General features: G+C 39.9%; 1 protein-coding gene across 2 annotated transcripts in view; it reads left to right on the top strand.

The window, feature by feature from the left end:
• The first annotated feature begins 3,535 nt into the window (after positions 1 to 3,535).
• LOC144767675 (putative G-protein coupled receptor 33) overlaps positions 3,536 to 17,620 on the top strand; it is a 100,880-nt gene continuing 86,795 nt past the window's right edge. For both annotated transcript variants that reach the window (XM_078651069.1, XM_078651068.1), the window contains exon 1: positions 3,536 to 3,622. The gene's annotated coding sequence lies outside the window, so the exon portion shown is untranslated. The remainder of the gene's footprint in view (positions 3,623 to 17,620) is intronic.

The following is a 17,620-nucleotide window of genomic DNA, read 5'->3' as shown; positions in this document are numbered from 1 at the left end:
TTGCAAAGGAACTGGCAGAACCCCTAGAGGTGGTTTTTAATATATCGATTATTGAGGGCAAACTTCCGAAGGAATGGAAAGACGCACAAGTCATGCCAATTAGGAAAAACTCCAAACTTCCACCGGATGTTATTACAAACTATCGGCCCATCTCCTTGCTTCCGTTATACAGCAAGTTGCTGGAGAAACATATTAATAACAACAACATAACGATAAGGTGGGACCCAGGGGAATATTTATAGACCAAGCTCTGTATATATCCCCAACGAATACATAACAACAACAAAATACCAGAGTGTCTCGAAAGGAAAAACAATTGATTTGTGGTGTGTGTGAAAAACTAGATAAGAAATAAATTCGCAATGGACCTTAAATGAAAAAGTATTCTATGACAACCTGAGGGATGGTCAAAGATACCCATCAGTCACCACTCGGAACCGCCCTTCATCATTTGGGTTTCTTCCATTGCCATCTACCCAAGTGGGTTATTCTCAAAAAGAAGAAGAAGATCAAGATGTAGATAGATCTCCTTGATTGAGAAAACCGGTAGTATGGTAGGCCACTTCTCAAGATTAATGTGTGGAATAGTGTAAGGTGACTGATGCAGTGCAGTGCTAAAAGTGAAAAAATAATAAGTAAAGTGTGTCTTAAAATTTGGATGAGGGAGTACAGAACAGAATGTATTCAGATGATACTCACTCCACCAATGTTAAAAAATTTGTGAAGACAGTTTGGAAATATATGCTGTCTAGAAATGGAACTAGGTCTACATGTTTCAGCAATTGATGGACAAATATGTCCTTGCTTTCTTCAGGACCTTACAATAAATTGACCGCTACTGCAAAACTATAAAAGTGAAAATATGTTAATTTAGTGACGAAACAAGATTCAAAAGACAAGTACAGAGATCACCTGTAGTTTCTAGGTGAAAAGGTCTTGTCTTGTTCCTTACAGGTTATGTCGTTCACTAAAAAGGTCAAAGCAAAAAGTGTCAAGTAAGTAGAATTCACACACAGTTACACAAATCCCACTGGATAGCTAGGTCTAAAGATTAAGAACCTTAAGCTTGAGTCAGACTATCTGTGCTGACTATCAAACGATCATGTTCGTCGTGCATTATAAACTCACAATTTTTAGGATATACCAATTATATGCCATGTAAAAAATAGAGTGATTCTTACCATAACTCGTAAGAAATGGAGGCCTCACCCCACCTGGCAGTGGCTCAGGAGTAGAGTGAAGCACCGCTCTAGAGAGACAAATAAACAACAAAGTCAGGAGTTCGTCTCTTGTACATGAAACAAACACCCGAATAGCGAGCAACCCCAAAATTAAAAAACGCCCATCCGGCGTTCTCTTTATCCCTCCTTTATTCTTCTCTTTCTTTTGGGGTTGCTCGCTATCTTACGAGTTATGGTAAGAATCACTCTATTTCCAGGTTATGTGTTGTTGAAAAAATTTGTATTTTTTTTTGAGGGTTTACGTTATCATGCAGTAGAAAAGTTTCATTAGCAAAATGTATTTGTTAGTTTTGGGAAATGTTGATATCAGAAAAGGTCTGTGGGGTCACACGGGGATTACTTGCCTGTTTTTGACTCTGTATCATCCTTCTATGCTTGGGTATTGCAGGCATACTCCTAGCAACATGGATGGGAATGTTTTCTGATATTTCCCTCAGGACTGAGTCGCATGGTTCATTGGCGGTAGATGCATGATTTTGCACTTGTTCGATGTTCTTTTTTAATTTTTCCCCAGGCACTGTCCAGCACCTGCCCAGAGGGACACACCCAGCAGAACTAGCATAGTACTATTGCCCCGAGTCACTGTCCAGCACCTGTCCAGTGGGGTGTCCCCAGTGGAGTTACAGTAGTAGTTTTGCCCCTAAACGCTGACCAGCAACTGCCATATTAAAGACCCACAGAGCATTTTCATTAGTAATTTTTGCAAGAAACGTGTCTAGCACCTGCTCAGATGGACGCCCATAGTGGGGGTTTAATAGAAAATATTTAAAAAAATTCTATTTACATTTATGCAATGGTGGCTCGCCGAGGGAGTTGTGTGGCAGGGGGGGGGCAGGTTGGGGGTAGTGGAGTCTGACATACGGCAGAACAGAGTAAACTAAGTAAATAAATCAATTTACCTTGGGCGCACTGCATTGCCAACGCGGCATCCACAACCCCGACACCCTGCCTCTCCCCTGCTCCACCCCGCCGCCCCACAGCACTCCCTAGGCGAGCCGTCACTGCTTTTATGTAAAATGTAACTCATGTGTACTCACATTATGGTAAGTGATTACTGTACGGGGAATTTTGTTTTTCCAGTAGTTGTCTAAATCCTCAAAATAATGTAGAAAATACCTTAAATTAATCATGTAGAATATTTTGCATGCAAGAAACAAAAGAGAGATCGAGAACTATGAACGGGGTGCGTCCTTTCCCCCTACTTAATACTCAAAAACAACGTCTGAGGAAAATGTTTTGTAAAGTTGTCACTTGCGACAACAGCCATTTTAGTCTTGCCTAGGTAGTTTTATAACTATAGACACAAAGAAAGTACTACAGTTGTATTGGGATCGTTTCTAATATATTTGTCTAAAATATATATATATTGTTTAATTAGTATTGAGAAGTATTATCTGGATTTTTTTGCGAGAACAATACCTGCATTGTTGCACTGTTACTGCATTTTAGGAAATGTGCTAATGTAACGACGTGCGCGGTTGAGACTTATTCATGGTTTAGTCTGCATTGAAAATGCATGCTTGGTTCTGTCATACATCCCTGGTCCAGCAGTTCAGGCTGGACGTGAACTGAGGTGGCATGGCGTGCATTAATGATGGACTAGGATGTAGCCCAATTGAATACCAGTGGCTGAGATTAATTCAAACATCAATTTATGTGTACTTTAGAGAATGGCTAAAACATATATTTGTATAAAGGATTCGATCAAATAAAAGAATGGATAAAAAATTAGATGGAATAGAAGAATGACAAAGGGATTTGAGGGCACAAAGATTTAATAAACTACTGTATATAATATTGAATAATGAACTGGATCAAATTGAAGACTGAAAACTGAGTAAAACAGAAAATTGGATCAAGGATATGATGAAATATTTTTCAGTGCTACTTAGTTTGACATCTATTATATTACAGTTGGTATTCAGGATGATATATCATATTTCTCTGTATAAAATGTGTTGAAAAATAAATAAACAGTGAAGTAGTAGTCTAAGGAAGAAATCATTTAAGTAGAAAAAACCTGTACCACTATGCCGAGATGTACGACCACATTGTGGAAAATCCCTTCTCTCTGTTTTCTGTATTTACATCACTAAGAAAACATACAACATCCTTTGGCTAGCTCGTAGCAGGAAATGTTGTAGATGTGGTTTTTGGTCTGAAGTAAGTTCACACAATGGTGGACTAAATGTGAAACTGATGAACTTACTGTATGAGGAAATATACAACATGGCTAAAACAGAAACTTGGACTTTGCTCTTTACCAAATACACCTATGAACAATTCTAACGTCTACTCTGCCAGATGCTCTGTAAGCTGGTCATTGTCATGCAGAGCTGGCCTGCAGTATCAGAAGAAACACCATTTGGAGCTGAGTGAAAGTAAGGAAAGATTCCTTTTACAAGAAAGACTCCTTTTACAAATATATGTGTATTTATTGTTAGGAGACTGCAGCTTTTCTTCAGGATATAAATCTGTTAATGTGTTAGGCCTGCTCAGAAGGACCTTCAAGGACAAGACCCACCCACAGGTACAATTTAACGCAAGATTTGGTATGTTAGGAGCTTTGAAACTTGCATGAGATCTGTTATAGAAGAAATCATTTACAACCCTAACATGCACCTTTGGGTGTTTGACCTTTAGCACATCAGGAGCTTACAGGTCCTCTCCTTTTGAGTCTAGCTTTATATTTGTTTTATTTCCCTCTGGACTATAATAGTGCTTTTCAATGTTCCACACTTTCATTTCTGCCCCAGTGGAGGGATTACAGGTGAAGATAAGAGAAAGAACAAGAGTTTTAATTAGTGATATGTCTGCACTTGAAGTCTCATGGATCCATAGTGAAAAGTAGATTGTTTATTAATCCACTGGGCTTTAAGTGATTCTGAATGAAAACATTCTGATGGAAATCTGTTCTGAAAAAATATTACCCACAAGCATATTTGCTTAGAATTTTCAAAATGATGAAATTGTCAAAATGCAGAATTCATTCTGGTAAATTCTCGGGGTGGGTGGAATTTGCGTAGTCGCGCTACGCAATGCTCCGCGAAACGGTAAAACATCTCTGTGAGCATGCAAAAGTTCCGCGAACACAAGGAATTGCTTGTTTTGCCCGTTCGCGATTCTTTTTCCCTGTTCACGAATGCTGTTTGCGTGCTCGGGGAGAAATATCTCGTGAACACACATTTTGAAAGCGTGAACAAGACAAAAATTCTGCGAAGCTGCGGATCGCAGAATTTTTGGCAATTCCGCATTCTCTGCAGAACGCTAAATCACCTAAATTCTGCAAATTCCGCAAGTGGAACGGAATTTACCGTCCAGGCCTAGTGAATCCTCTTCATTTCTAAGTACATGCTTGCTTTAATTTCACAATTGAATAGAATCCTTGTTTCCCATTTAGACGGTATGTAACCTTTTACTTCTTCTCTCTGTCTTCTTTTTGTCTTGCTTGTGGCATTACTTTGTAGTGTGCATTTTCAACAGTTCAGGGGTTTCTTGGCACTGTTGACAGATAACAAAAGATAATGTTTATTGTTACCCAACAGACTGGAACTAATTTCTTTTACCGTGGGCAAAGGAAAGGGTAAATGGACTTCGAGGATTCCAACATGCAGCTATAGGTACAAACAAAGGCGCTTGCAGTGGGTGCATTAGCCCACTGAGATATCGACACTACAATGGCATGCATAGTGCCGGTGAGAATGAACAGAAATATTTGTGAAGACTGACCCATCAAATTTGACATTGGATCCCTTCAGTGGCATCTGACTGTTGGATGTCCACTTGTAATGGTGCCTGCTCAAATCCCAACCTCTGCTACATTACTATTCCTATGAGGAGTGAATATGTTGGTAACAGCTTCCCTAGTATACTCATCACAACACAATCAAAGAGAACTACAATTATTTGCTAGATCGTATACACTTAACATGCAATTGTGCCTAAATGATGCCTTAAACAGTTGTCTGAATCCAAGTAGTTCAGTTGTGTCACATCATTCCCCTAAAAAAGAATTAAAACTAGGCTAGAACTAGGAGCTCAATAGAGCAAATTAGATGAAAGTAAAATAGGTAAAAGTAAGTTGCAGGTTTTGATGAAAATGGTAGTACAACATTTTAGGCGCAATTTAAGAAGGGACTTCTGAAAATGGCCAAATTCTGCAACTTTAAAGTGTTTCTTTATATCGTAGTGATCTTTAGGTACTGCTCAAATTATTTTAAATTGCTTGAAGCTACACTAGATTGAAAACTTGCTCTAGATACATTTTTCATCGGTTTGTCACAAGCTTTTAAAAGTCTTCGAGGATGCAGAGGAGTATATGTTGGACATGCAAAGTTGTCATTTGTAAAACTGGAACATATGATACATAAATAGGCTATATTGTATCTTAACTACAAATTTACATTTACCGAATTGTTTTTGTTTACCAAAGCAGGTGGTATTATTAACTTGGGTTGTAGTGCTGTGTTGCACTCGTTTTTTATAAATCTGCCTTCCCCTTGTCAGAAGCTGGGTCTACATATACTATACCAAAACGTGGTTTAGTGTCCAGTGAGTCCCCAAACGTATGGCAGAGGTTAAAGTAGATAATAATTTACTCTCAATTTAGTGGTAGCTGGGCAGAGCAGCTAGGCTTATCAGAGGGTAGTGTGAATGCTTTTGGTGTGCATATGCATACAAGGCAGGAGCACACACTCAATGACTGACTCCAGGCCAATGTTTGTATACAAATATTACTTTAGTTACTTTTATTTCTAGGAACCAAGTTGAGCTCAGTTAAAATTAGTGAGACTTCTATGCAATACTTTCAAATTACTGACAATATATTGTATGTCCTGGTTAGCAGTGACCCAGCATACACTGAGACAAGTTAGCAACAGGTATCTGGCAAAAAGTTAGGGGGTAAACATGCAAAAAGGGGGACTTTCCTACATCCCTCCTTTAGTGTACTAAATGCTGCAGGACATATTTACAAATGTGTCAGCAGCTCAGCAATCCAGCTGTGCAGCACTGCTTTCTGTGAGGGGGAGAGCAAGACTGTGCCATTTCTACATAGATAAGGCACTGTCTCTCTCCTCCAGCGTTGGTGCTCTTTGAGCCTTCCGTGTAACAAATCTGTATTGTATTGTTAGTAGATGGCTTTGAGTTAAATTGCATAGGTGGTTTATGGGAATGCCAATGTACCACCAATGCAATGTCCACCTGACACCATGGGCTTAATTATGAGGGACCGGCGTAGGGCAGCACCACTAGTCTTCTCGCTGCACTGCCCTATGCCAATGTGAACGGACAGGAATACACTGTATTTATACACCACAGTGCATTTCTGTCCATTCCACCCTGCTCCGGTGCACAATGGGCTGCCAAGCACCATTGCAGCCCCCTTGCACCATGGGGCAAAGGTGCCTGTGTTGTTGGCAGGATTGTTTTTGTGGACAAAAATACAAATATTCCTCCTTGATATGCCTTCTCTTGGGGGGCATGAGAATTCGGAGGTCGGTACCATCGTATAGTTGTCAGGTGGTCCTGATCCCGAAACAATGGTGGTTGGATGCTTGTCCGACCGCCATCGTAATCAGCCCCTACATGTCTAACAGAGCATAACTCGCTAGTTGAGGTGTGAGAGATACCTGCTGGTTATCCTTTTCTGCAAATATGGTGTGTTTCCTTTTGGGGCTTGGGCGTTCTACCATGAATTACCCCATTGATACTGGGCTGACCACAACACCACTGATGCAATTCCTGCGCCAACGTTTGATGGCTTACTGGAAATTTATTGGATGAAATCAATTTTACAGTGCCAGTTTAGAGCGAGACCACAAGCACTGTGGCACTGGATGCCAGAAAAAGGTGAACAATCCAAGGCTTTATTACACATTCAAACATGTGCAAAACTGTGTGTGCTTCGTCAAGAGAGGGTGGTAATTGGTTATGCTAAATGGAGCATTTCCTCTTCCACCGCTTTTTTTTCAAGGGTACAACAAATATCCTATTATATCCATTTATGTTATGTTTTCTATTTAAACTTTTGTCCTCTAGGTCCAGGTTTTGTTTTAGTTTCATCCTGGTATCATCTGCAATGTTTTGGTTTAGGGGATAAGAGGTTTAAGTAACTTTGTTATTAGCTCTTAATGCACATCTGTCAATGCAAAGTGTGGGTATTACAGTGAGTGTCTACGTTCTGCCACTTGCCTTGTTTTAAATTGGACAATATGGCATAAGGCATGTTTACACCTTCCGTGCTCATGACAAGCCAGCTCGTCACAGAAATGTTGAGAAAATGTGTCATTGGTGTACAAAGTTTGAGGTTTGCAAGGGAATCTTGGTAACAGAACCTGGTGAGAGTCACACAAGTCCCCCATCCTGGATTCCCCTGGATGGCTAGCTTTAACAAATTTACAGGTTTGTTTGGTTTCCCAAGGTGCTGGCTAAGCATAGGGCACAAATTCCACAGTTAGGCACATTGCAAAAAAAGGGGCAGTTTTCATTGGAAAAATGTGATGTGTCCACGTTGTGTTTTGGGCAAATTCCTGTCGCAGACACTAGGCCTACCCACACAAGTGAGTTACCATTTTTATCGGCTGATGTAGGAAAACACAAAATAGTGTTAATATTATTTGTCTTTCTCTGTATTTCTGCCTTCAAAAAGTAAGACAGCATGTAAAAAAGAAGTAATTTTGAACAAAACCATCTAATTCATGTGCTAAATGGGTATTAAGAACAAACGCCGTTGCACTTATAGTCTGAATTTAACATTGTATTCGATGTTAAGCAGGTCGACAACGTGTCGATCCTTTTGTAAAAATAATAGGATCATCATCAGGGCAAAATGAACACATGCCTCGGATACATCAGGCCTGTGAAACATGAAACGAATGGGAAGAAAAAGGCAGAAAAAGAAGATTTTAGAATTAACTAATACAAAGTGAAAAGACAACTTCCTTTGCAGCAATGATGCGAACGGTGCGGTGAAATAAAAATGACTTAAGTGCCTTGGACAATGGGGGGAGGAAAATTGTGGCAATGATGCGAAAGACAAGGTGGTTTAGCCTTGAATTCCTTAAACAAAGAACAGGGCAGGGAGTATTGAGAGTGTGCATGGTGGGGTGTATCTGACCCAAAAATTAGAGTGAGAGTGGATAGGAGGCTGGGTAGATGGCTTACCAGGTGCAGGGACTGGTCGAAAGCAAGGTTCAGTAATGTGCTGGAAAGAGCATGAATCCTAAAGGTAATTAGGGTCAGTTAGTGACCTAAAATAAGACTATTAGGCATAGGGTAGGGCATGCAAAGCTTAAAAACCTACCGCAAAGGGAATGGCGGTAGATACAGGACTGCCGGAGTTACTTGTAGGGTTCCAGAAAGATAAGGGATCAGGTGCTGGCAAGTAGGTGTTAAATTAAGGTCTAGAGGAGATGCCCTGTGTGGACCATATGGAAGAGAAGGGGGGAGGCTCCTGTGAAGGAACCTGGGATAGATTGAGGAGATTTGGTGGAGAGGGGGGCCGCAGGGAGCACGGCGGGGAGCACTGAAGCACGGTGGCTTACCTGTAATTACAGGAGTTGTCAAAGTGAAAAGGTCCGCAGTGGCGTGACCGGAGGAGGGGCTAAATAGCGTGAAAAAGAGAAGAGGGCACGGTGGAGTTAGGATGGGGACATAAGGTGAGTTGGGCTTACTCAAGATACGGGGGCTCAATTACACTTACCTGCAGTGATCTGTTGGTCGATGGTTGGGTGTTCAGAGTGTATGTGGAAATGACGTGAGGGTTTATATAGTGTCTGCTGCGTCAACACAATTAACAACTAAAACGGCATGATGGTCGCCATACTGGATGAATTTATAATGGGACATGCAAGTGATGGTGCGGTGGGCGATTAAAGTGGAACCATGGTCCAATTAAGGACTACTTCGGCAAGTATGCGGCACCCGGGGATATTACTGCGCAGTGAAGTGCTGCAAAAAGGAAAAATGATGAAGTCACGTGAAGGATAAAACAGAGACTGGTGAAAAGTGCAGAGAACTCGTAAAAGGGCGCACCTCTTAGAAAAGGGTTTCAGTTAAAAGGAGGGAGTAAAAAATGCATAGTGTCTCATAGTGATTAAGTCACACATTAACATTACCACCAAAACCCACATTATTATTAGCCGTACGCGTTTCAGCAAGGACTGTCTTTCAATGGTGATAGTTTATGCAGGAAATCACATGATATTACTCTGTAAATGGGAGCTCAGCACTCCCATTGGCTAATTGTTTGTGGATGGCATAAAGAAACCACTTGGCCTTTAAGACACTCCGTGGCCAGCATGTATGTCATCCTAGCATCCACGGACACTTTTTCATTTTGGTACCTTTCCCGAACTCAGTGAATTGCGACCCGATGGATAGTTGAAATATAACATGCCATCTAACAAATTCCAAGAAGTGATGCAAATTGTTTTCGATAATGTACAAATTTTGGTATGATTGATGATCAAACATCTGTCATAACCGGGACCTGTGGTGAAGCAGTTTCTCATTCAAAAAATAAAAAAGAGCTGCCCTCAGTCCATTCGACGGAACAGCTCGCACAAGTGAACCCATAGCTTACACCATCTAACTCCCCACACAAGCAACTTTCTAACTTTCTGCACACAGTGATGACCCCAGCAATATATACCGCCCGTGCCTCTATCGCCAGCAACCCCGAGTCTGCTCTCAATAACTAGCCCTAGAATAACAGCAAAAAACTCTGATTCACTCTTTTACTACCCTCTAAGGACGGCTCTGGAAACACTATCCCACCTTCCCTAAAAGGAGCTTGCCCCCGTCCTACCTAGACACAATGCCTTCTGCCACGTCAGACCACACCTTTCCCTCTTCTGCGTACCACATAAAAACGCACAGCCCGAACTCCTTCTCAATCAGTTTCCTGCCTAACCTCTCAACCAAAGCTAAAAAAAACTTTAAGCAAAAACTGATCAGACAACATTCTTATTCACTTTTGGCAGACATCTACCACTGCTCCTCCAAAGGACACGTAAAAATGTATCTCATTTTCCACACTGAAAGACCCGAAATATGGAACTCCATCCTCAGATCGCAGCTCAATATTTCCAAAACAACTAACACTTCTCATAGCTGCAAACTGACACTATCAGCTCCATACCTCACAAGGGGCACTGGAAGTACCACTGTGACCATCTACTCCAATGGCACAATCCTGATACAAGCCAATAACGACAATCCAGAGTCCTTTGATGCCATTTTCCCGTCTGTCTGGACTTCCCTCTTGCAAGCACTCCACTCCTTCCCACCCCTACTCCTCCCCCTGAAAACTGGACCCTCCATAAGAACTCGCCCACCTTTCCATTGCTCCCTATTAACCACACCCACAGTTTGCCACGTGACATCATCCTCATCACCCTCATAGAGAAAAAAAAAACAATACTTCCCCCCTTTGGCTTTCACCCCCACCTGCTGCCAGCCCTCCATCCACCTCAATCCACCTTGAAAAACTTTAACACAAAATCTCTGACTCCCAACCACCTCCCCAAAACCACATACAATAAAAGACCGAAACCCCAACATGACCCCTGCCACCCTGCACTCACCGCCCCGCCTAGAACCCACACGGACAACACAACCACAATAAGGCAACCCAACAATATGAGACTCTCCCCCCCAAGTCTAACATACCCACCCAGGACCCACCCCGGTACCTCACCAGCTTAGAGACAGGGCAGTGACTCACTGATGGAAGCCTAGATAGCAACTATAATCCATGGTTTTAGCGAAATAGTATCCAACCTCGCTGCGCCCCATCAGCCTCTGCGTACCTGCCGCTTCCCCACCCATACACAACAAAGGCCTTCCGAGGCCCCCCTCCAGAGGTGGATCTCTACCCCCTCTCTAATCAGACACAGGGACCCAAAAGAAATAGAGATGCAATGTCTGAGAGTGAAGCGGCGGTCCTTGCCTCCTCAAATGACAATCATATTACTGTCACCCTTCAATAAAAAATTAAGGTGATCACCGGACTAGGAAGAGACCAGACCCCTCCGAAATCACCCAGACCCCTGGCCACCCACACTATCATCACCTCGGCCCCCCGAACGAAGAAACCCAAAACAGAGACGACCCCCACCAACTACATGCTCATAAACTGCAGATAAGCACCAAGCATGCCACAGAGCTAGCAGAATCCATCCTTACTCACCACATAGACGTTGCATTCATCACCGAAACTTGGCTAAATGATTCCTCCCTACCACTCCTGGACAATCTCATCCCCCCAGGCTTCGCAAACACCAACAAAGATAGAAAAGACTAAAGAGGAGGTGGCATAGCAATCATCCACAGAGACAATATTTCCATGACGGAAACAGACTCCTTCAACTACAACACCTTTGAATGCCTAACCATAAACATCAACACTAGCAACAACAAAACACTAATCTGCCACCTTATCTACCACCCCCGGCAACTCCACCACATTCACTGAACACCTGTCTGACCTGATTGCCCACTGCTCTCTCCGAGATGTGAATAACCTAATTCTTCAGCCTACACTGGAATGAAGAAAACAACCTGCTAATCCAGAACCTAAATGAGCTGCTACACAACAACAACCTTACCCAACACTGCACAGAGGAAACTAACAACAAAGGAGCAATCCTAGATGCCATTGTCACCAAATGCGGCACAGTCACGCTAAACCATACCCTGCCCATGGATTGGTCAGATCATCACTTAATCCTCTTCCACCTCACTCAACCGATCACTTTACAACCCCCCACCCAAGACTATCCCCAATGGACCAGAAACCTCACTCAGATCAACATGACTCACCTGGAGGAAAGGGTAAACTCTCTCCTCACTACTTCTGTAGATGATCTATCCACTACAGAACTCACTGCCCATTACAACACAACCTTGACATCCATTCTAGACCAAGTAACCCCATGAAACTAATAAAAACCAGGAACATCCCATCTAGATCCTAGTTCAACATGGACATTATCAATGAAAGGAGACAACTTAGAGCAACAGAAAGACTATGTCAGAAAATATTCAGCTGGATTCAACATAGTTGAGATCTTTTTGTATAATCTAGGGTCTTAGACTAGAATGTATCAAGCCATCTACTTTGATTCTGTGCATAACAAAAACCCTCTACTCAGGCATCTTGAATATGCAGCAGTATGAGAGCACCTTAGCTTTCTTGTTTATTTAGCTGGGTATAGGCATCATTTTAAAATTACATACAACAGTAGTGGTACTTGTGTACATGATATTGACACATCTGGATGATTGATAAGAAATATTCACAAACACCTTGGCATGATGTCCCTCACACTGATGAAACGTTCTGCTGAACATTATTGGTATTCAACTGTGGAAGAGCATATCTCTGTTCAAGTGTTGTAAATGGTCAATTTAAAGTAGGGCAGAACAACTGAGAGGTGCCACTTATGATGTTGTGTCAACACGATGGTCCATGCAGTGCATTTCACCTGAACACCCTATTAGCTGCCTTTAACTGGTAATACCGTTTCATAATTTCCATGTGTGGCACTTCAGCTAGGTCTGTTGCAAGATGTATCAGCGAGGTCCATGCCGATAACGGAAAATGAAAAAACTCCCAGCCCTATTATAAAAAGTGAAGTGTTGTTGACTAAAGATCAAATACTGGCCTAATGGCAGTTATGGTGAACAACCTTTACAACAAAACTTTTACAACGCACTACCATTACAACGCGGTCATTACAACGCAAACCATTACAAAGCATTGCGCTGGGGGGCGCTCTAGGATAGGGAATAAGTTTAATTTACTATCCAAGCCCTTCCCTAGTGTCCACGGGGACTGGTGTTGGAATAGTAAATTAAACTTTTCACTATCCGGCACCCCAAAGCGCTATGCGTTGTAATGGATTGCGATGTAAAAACCGCATTGTAAAGGCAGGCGTTGTAATAGCCTGCGTTGTAACGTCATACATCCGGCAGTTATGCTACTACTAATCAGTACAGCTCTCCTCGCTCTCCTTTGACACATGGCATATTTTCTTTCAGCCATGGCAGTTTTCAAACAGAGGAAACAAAGAAACATTAATAAAAATATTGAAACTAACATATTTCCATTATGCATAGTTCTTGGGGTGACTTCCGTTGCCTCATGCTTGCAATGGTAATAGTTGAACTTTGAAATCAGAGAACAAAGGGTATATTTGATTCTTCAAAATGTTACATAAAAACATGTTCTGTCACAGCAATATATTTTTAAGTTATACATGCATCAGCTACATTTGAGTGCCATTAATGCTGCTTAAGCTGCTAATAAATAAAACCATTTCACGCACAAACCCCTTGTCACAATTTCATTTACCAAGCAAATACCCTTATGTTTCTTGGCCTATGTTACATTTTAAACCACAAAAACAGACGTTTGCCAAAGGTGAACACATGTAATTCACTTAACTCTAGAGGGGAACTAACATTAATACGTAGGCATTATAGTGTTCTGTCATAATAATAACTCCATTACATGGAAGAGGTGTGGCGCCGCGGCCAGGGCGACTGACGCTGGAATCTGGGGATCATGGTTCGATCCCCGGCTCCGGCGGCAGGTTAGCCCAGCACCATGTGACTCTGGGCAATAGCTTGCTTAATCTTCCCGACGGCACCCAGCGCCTAGAGACCCTAACGGGTGATTGTGCGCTTTACAAATGTGGATTATTATTATTACAATGCATGTCATTATAACACATGCTATTACAATGCAGACGCCATTACAACTCATGCCTTATCATCGCAATTATTGTTAAGGTAAGTGTCCAGATGAATTTAAATGCATTTAATTGTTTTTTTGTATTTTAATAATTATTGGAAGATTATAAGGTGGGTATATAATTAGTGATTTTAAAAAATGTGTATACATAGGTTTTTGAGAAAAAAAGTAACTCTTTGGGCAAGGGATATGAGGGATTTAGGAGTTATGGGTGGTGAAGTGTATTAATAATCAGGTATTAATTTTAATACGTGTGTATTAATGAATGTAGGTAATTAATGCATATAATTGAATATTTTAAAAAATGTATAATAAGAAAGGGGTTTGTAACATAATTATTTAGGCACGGGTTGTGAGTGCTTCAAGGGTTATGGGTGGGAAGTGTATTAATACTCAAGTATTAATTGTAATACCTTTGTATTTATTTATTTAGAGAATTAATACATATAGGCCCACATGCATCAAGGGTTTTTGCATTCGCAAACGGTGCGAATCGCAAAATTCGTCCGTTTGCGAATGCAAATCCCGTTTTTGGGTTGCATGAAGCTTTTTGCTATTTTCGCAATTTAAGAAATCACATTTTTTTTGCGATTTCTTAAATGCAATGCATGATTCAAAAAAATTGCGAATTTGAAAATTAGAAGTGGTAAATTACCATGAAGTTAACCTTCATGGTAATTTTAGTTTCATTTTAAACAAATGTGAAAAAAGCACTTTCAGGTACATTTCAGGGGTGCAGGGGGGTCCTTTGGACCCCCCGCTGCACACTTGAAATTGCATTCTCATTTTGCGATTCCTTAATTGCGAATCGCAAAATGAGAATGCCTTCACATTCATTCCTATAGGCCTCTAGGCCCATAGGAATCAATGTAAAGGGATTCCTTAATTGCGATTCGCAAATTGTGAATCGCAATTAAGGAAAAATAAGGAATCGCAAAAAAAATTGTGATTTTTTGATGCATTGCCGTTTGCGATTCCTTAATTGCGATTCCTTAATTTTCACAATTAAGGAATCGCAAACGGCAACAATGATGCATGTGGCCCTCCATGTAATATTTTAATATATATATATATATATAGATATATATCTATATATATATATATATAAATATATATATATATATAGCCCCTTGTCCGAAACGCGTCTTGAGGCATGCACTGTTCCAGCACTTTAAATTAAATGAAATAAAATTCTGGTATCAGCGAAGTTTGTGTCTGTGATCCTGTTTGTGCGCGGAGGCACTAAGGAGAGATGGAGTGGATATATATATATATATATATATATATATATATATATATATATATATATATATATATATATATATATATATATATATATATATATATATATATATATATATATATATATATATATAAACGTCAGCTCCTCCTCGACTCTCTCAGCGTTTCGAGCCACAGCGCACGCCAGCAAACGAGGGAGACGGACCACTGGGAATCAGCAAAGATGTTTTTATTGCAACCACACAGAGAACAGCTACGCGTTTCAGGCTAACTCACCCTTGTTCACACTACAACATTACAATAAACAAATGCTTTTTTTATATTTGCAAGGATACGTGTACACCCACTCATGGTGACATCAACTATCACGTGCATAATAAAAAGTGAAGAAATACTGCCACTTGTAGTTTTGCAACAAACTAGGCACAATTAAATATCAGGATAAATCCCAATGTTGTATACTCCTCAGTTATCCGTCAAAGGTAAAAATGATTATACACATTTCAACAAATGAAATAAAACTGTGTGAAGATACCTTTTCTTACAGCAGGAAAACATGATTATAATAACTGTATAAATACATAGTTATAACCTCGCTCTAAAGTCAAATACTGAACGAGCCTTCTAGTTAGAAAATTTGTGCAAAAAACGTATTGATATTCATAAGTTACATGTGCAAAACTTTAGCAAAGCAGCAATAGATGATAAAGTGCAAATAAGATAGTGCAAATATATGCGCAAAGTAAGCAGAAAAAAGTGCAATACTGTCGACATCAAGAGATAAAATCATTGTCATATCAAAGATGTCTCAGATCCCTGAGATATGGTAACTGTCTACTTCAATGAAATCCATCTATCTCTTAAAAAGATCAGTAAAAGAGTATCAAAAAGTTTCAAAAAGCTAAAACCCACAACCTATAATAAGATATAAATAAGTAATAAGTATATACAAAACACAATCTGAAAATCGATACAAATATAGTATAAATAGTTATATAAAAGAGATCAGGAAATTCATCCTATCTTTAAATATACACATTACATATATCAATATCAAGGAATAAATAATGACCAGAATGAATACGTTGCTAGGATAAAAATAGATACAGTATAAGTAGGTTAGAAAACTTCATTTGCTGCGATGTGAAAAGTCTGATGATCACTGCTAACCACTATCTCTGACCTCATAATAGGTAACCTAATTAAGAGGGAGTAGTGATTACTGTCAATTAATCAAAGCACAACTGGACCCTCACAAAAATGGTGCATTTCTTCTATATTATTTAATCCATTGGGCCATGGGCTATCAAATCCAAGTATCATTTTTGTTTCGAGCTTTCTCAATAAAAGTTCGCGGTCTTCCCCTCTTTTAGGTGTGGGATAGCTCCAACCACAAAGTATGTTAAACAAGATAAGTCGTTGTTGTGTACTCTTTTGAAGTGGCGGGCAACCGGATAGGCCAGGCTGTTATGTAAGATCGCACGTAAGTGCTGTAGTATCCTGACATGCACCTGAAGCTTGGTACTTCCAATGTATTTTAAGCCACAGGTGCATGTCAAGACATAAACGGCGTGATCTGTTTTACAATTATAATTTCCCTTGATCGGCCTAGGATCAACACAAAAGGGGGTATATATATATATATATATCCAAACACTCCGGGTTCTTCTGAGATCGTACTCCCGTAGTCAGGTGGCGCATAAACACGGCAAACCCAAAGCCGTGAAATTAATTCCACAATTCCAAATTGCTGTTATAAAGCAGATGCGCACTTGGAGGCAGGTTTGCTTAAAAAGTTTAGTTTATTCCCAAATAACGTGATGTAATGAGTGATGTCACTGACCATGTCTTGAGTGATGTAATATATGATGTCATCAGCAGTGCATTGCAGGCGCGCGATTTATACTTAGCTGATCTAACTATAAAGGGGGAATTTCAATGATTTTGTATGAGTGAAATGTCCAGCTAACTATAACATGTATGAAACCTATGGTTTTTTCCATGAATTTCTAAGGTTTTTTAAACGCTTATTCCTAGCTATAACGTAACTGAAACATATGTTTTTTTCTGTGAATTTCTAAGGTTTTTTAAATGCTAATTTCCAACTATAACATGGCTGAAACCTATGGTTTTTTCAGTGAATTTCAAAGGTTTTGTAAATGATAATTTTTAAATGTATTAATTGTTATATTTTTTTATACTGATTTACTACATTATTTTAAATTATTTATTTTTAGATATTTTATTTTATAAAATTACATTACCAATTTTTTATATAAATTGAAAACAAATGTTTTAAAAATATTGAAATTGTAATATATATTTGTTTTTAAATATTATTTTAATGTATATATATTTTATATAGCAGGCAATGATA

The sequence above is a fragment of the Lissotriton helveticus genome, chromosome 7, assembly GCF_964261635.1.
Source record: "Lissotriton helveticus chromosome 7, aLisHel1.1, whole genome shotgun sequence".
NCBI lineage: Eukaryota > Metazoa > Chordata > Amphibia > Caudata > Salamandridae > Lissotriton > Lissotriton helveticus.
Note: the sequence above shows the minus strand (reverse complement) of the source record. Positions and strands in the feature narration are given on the sequence as shown.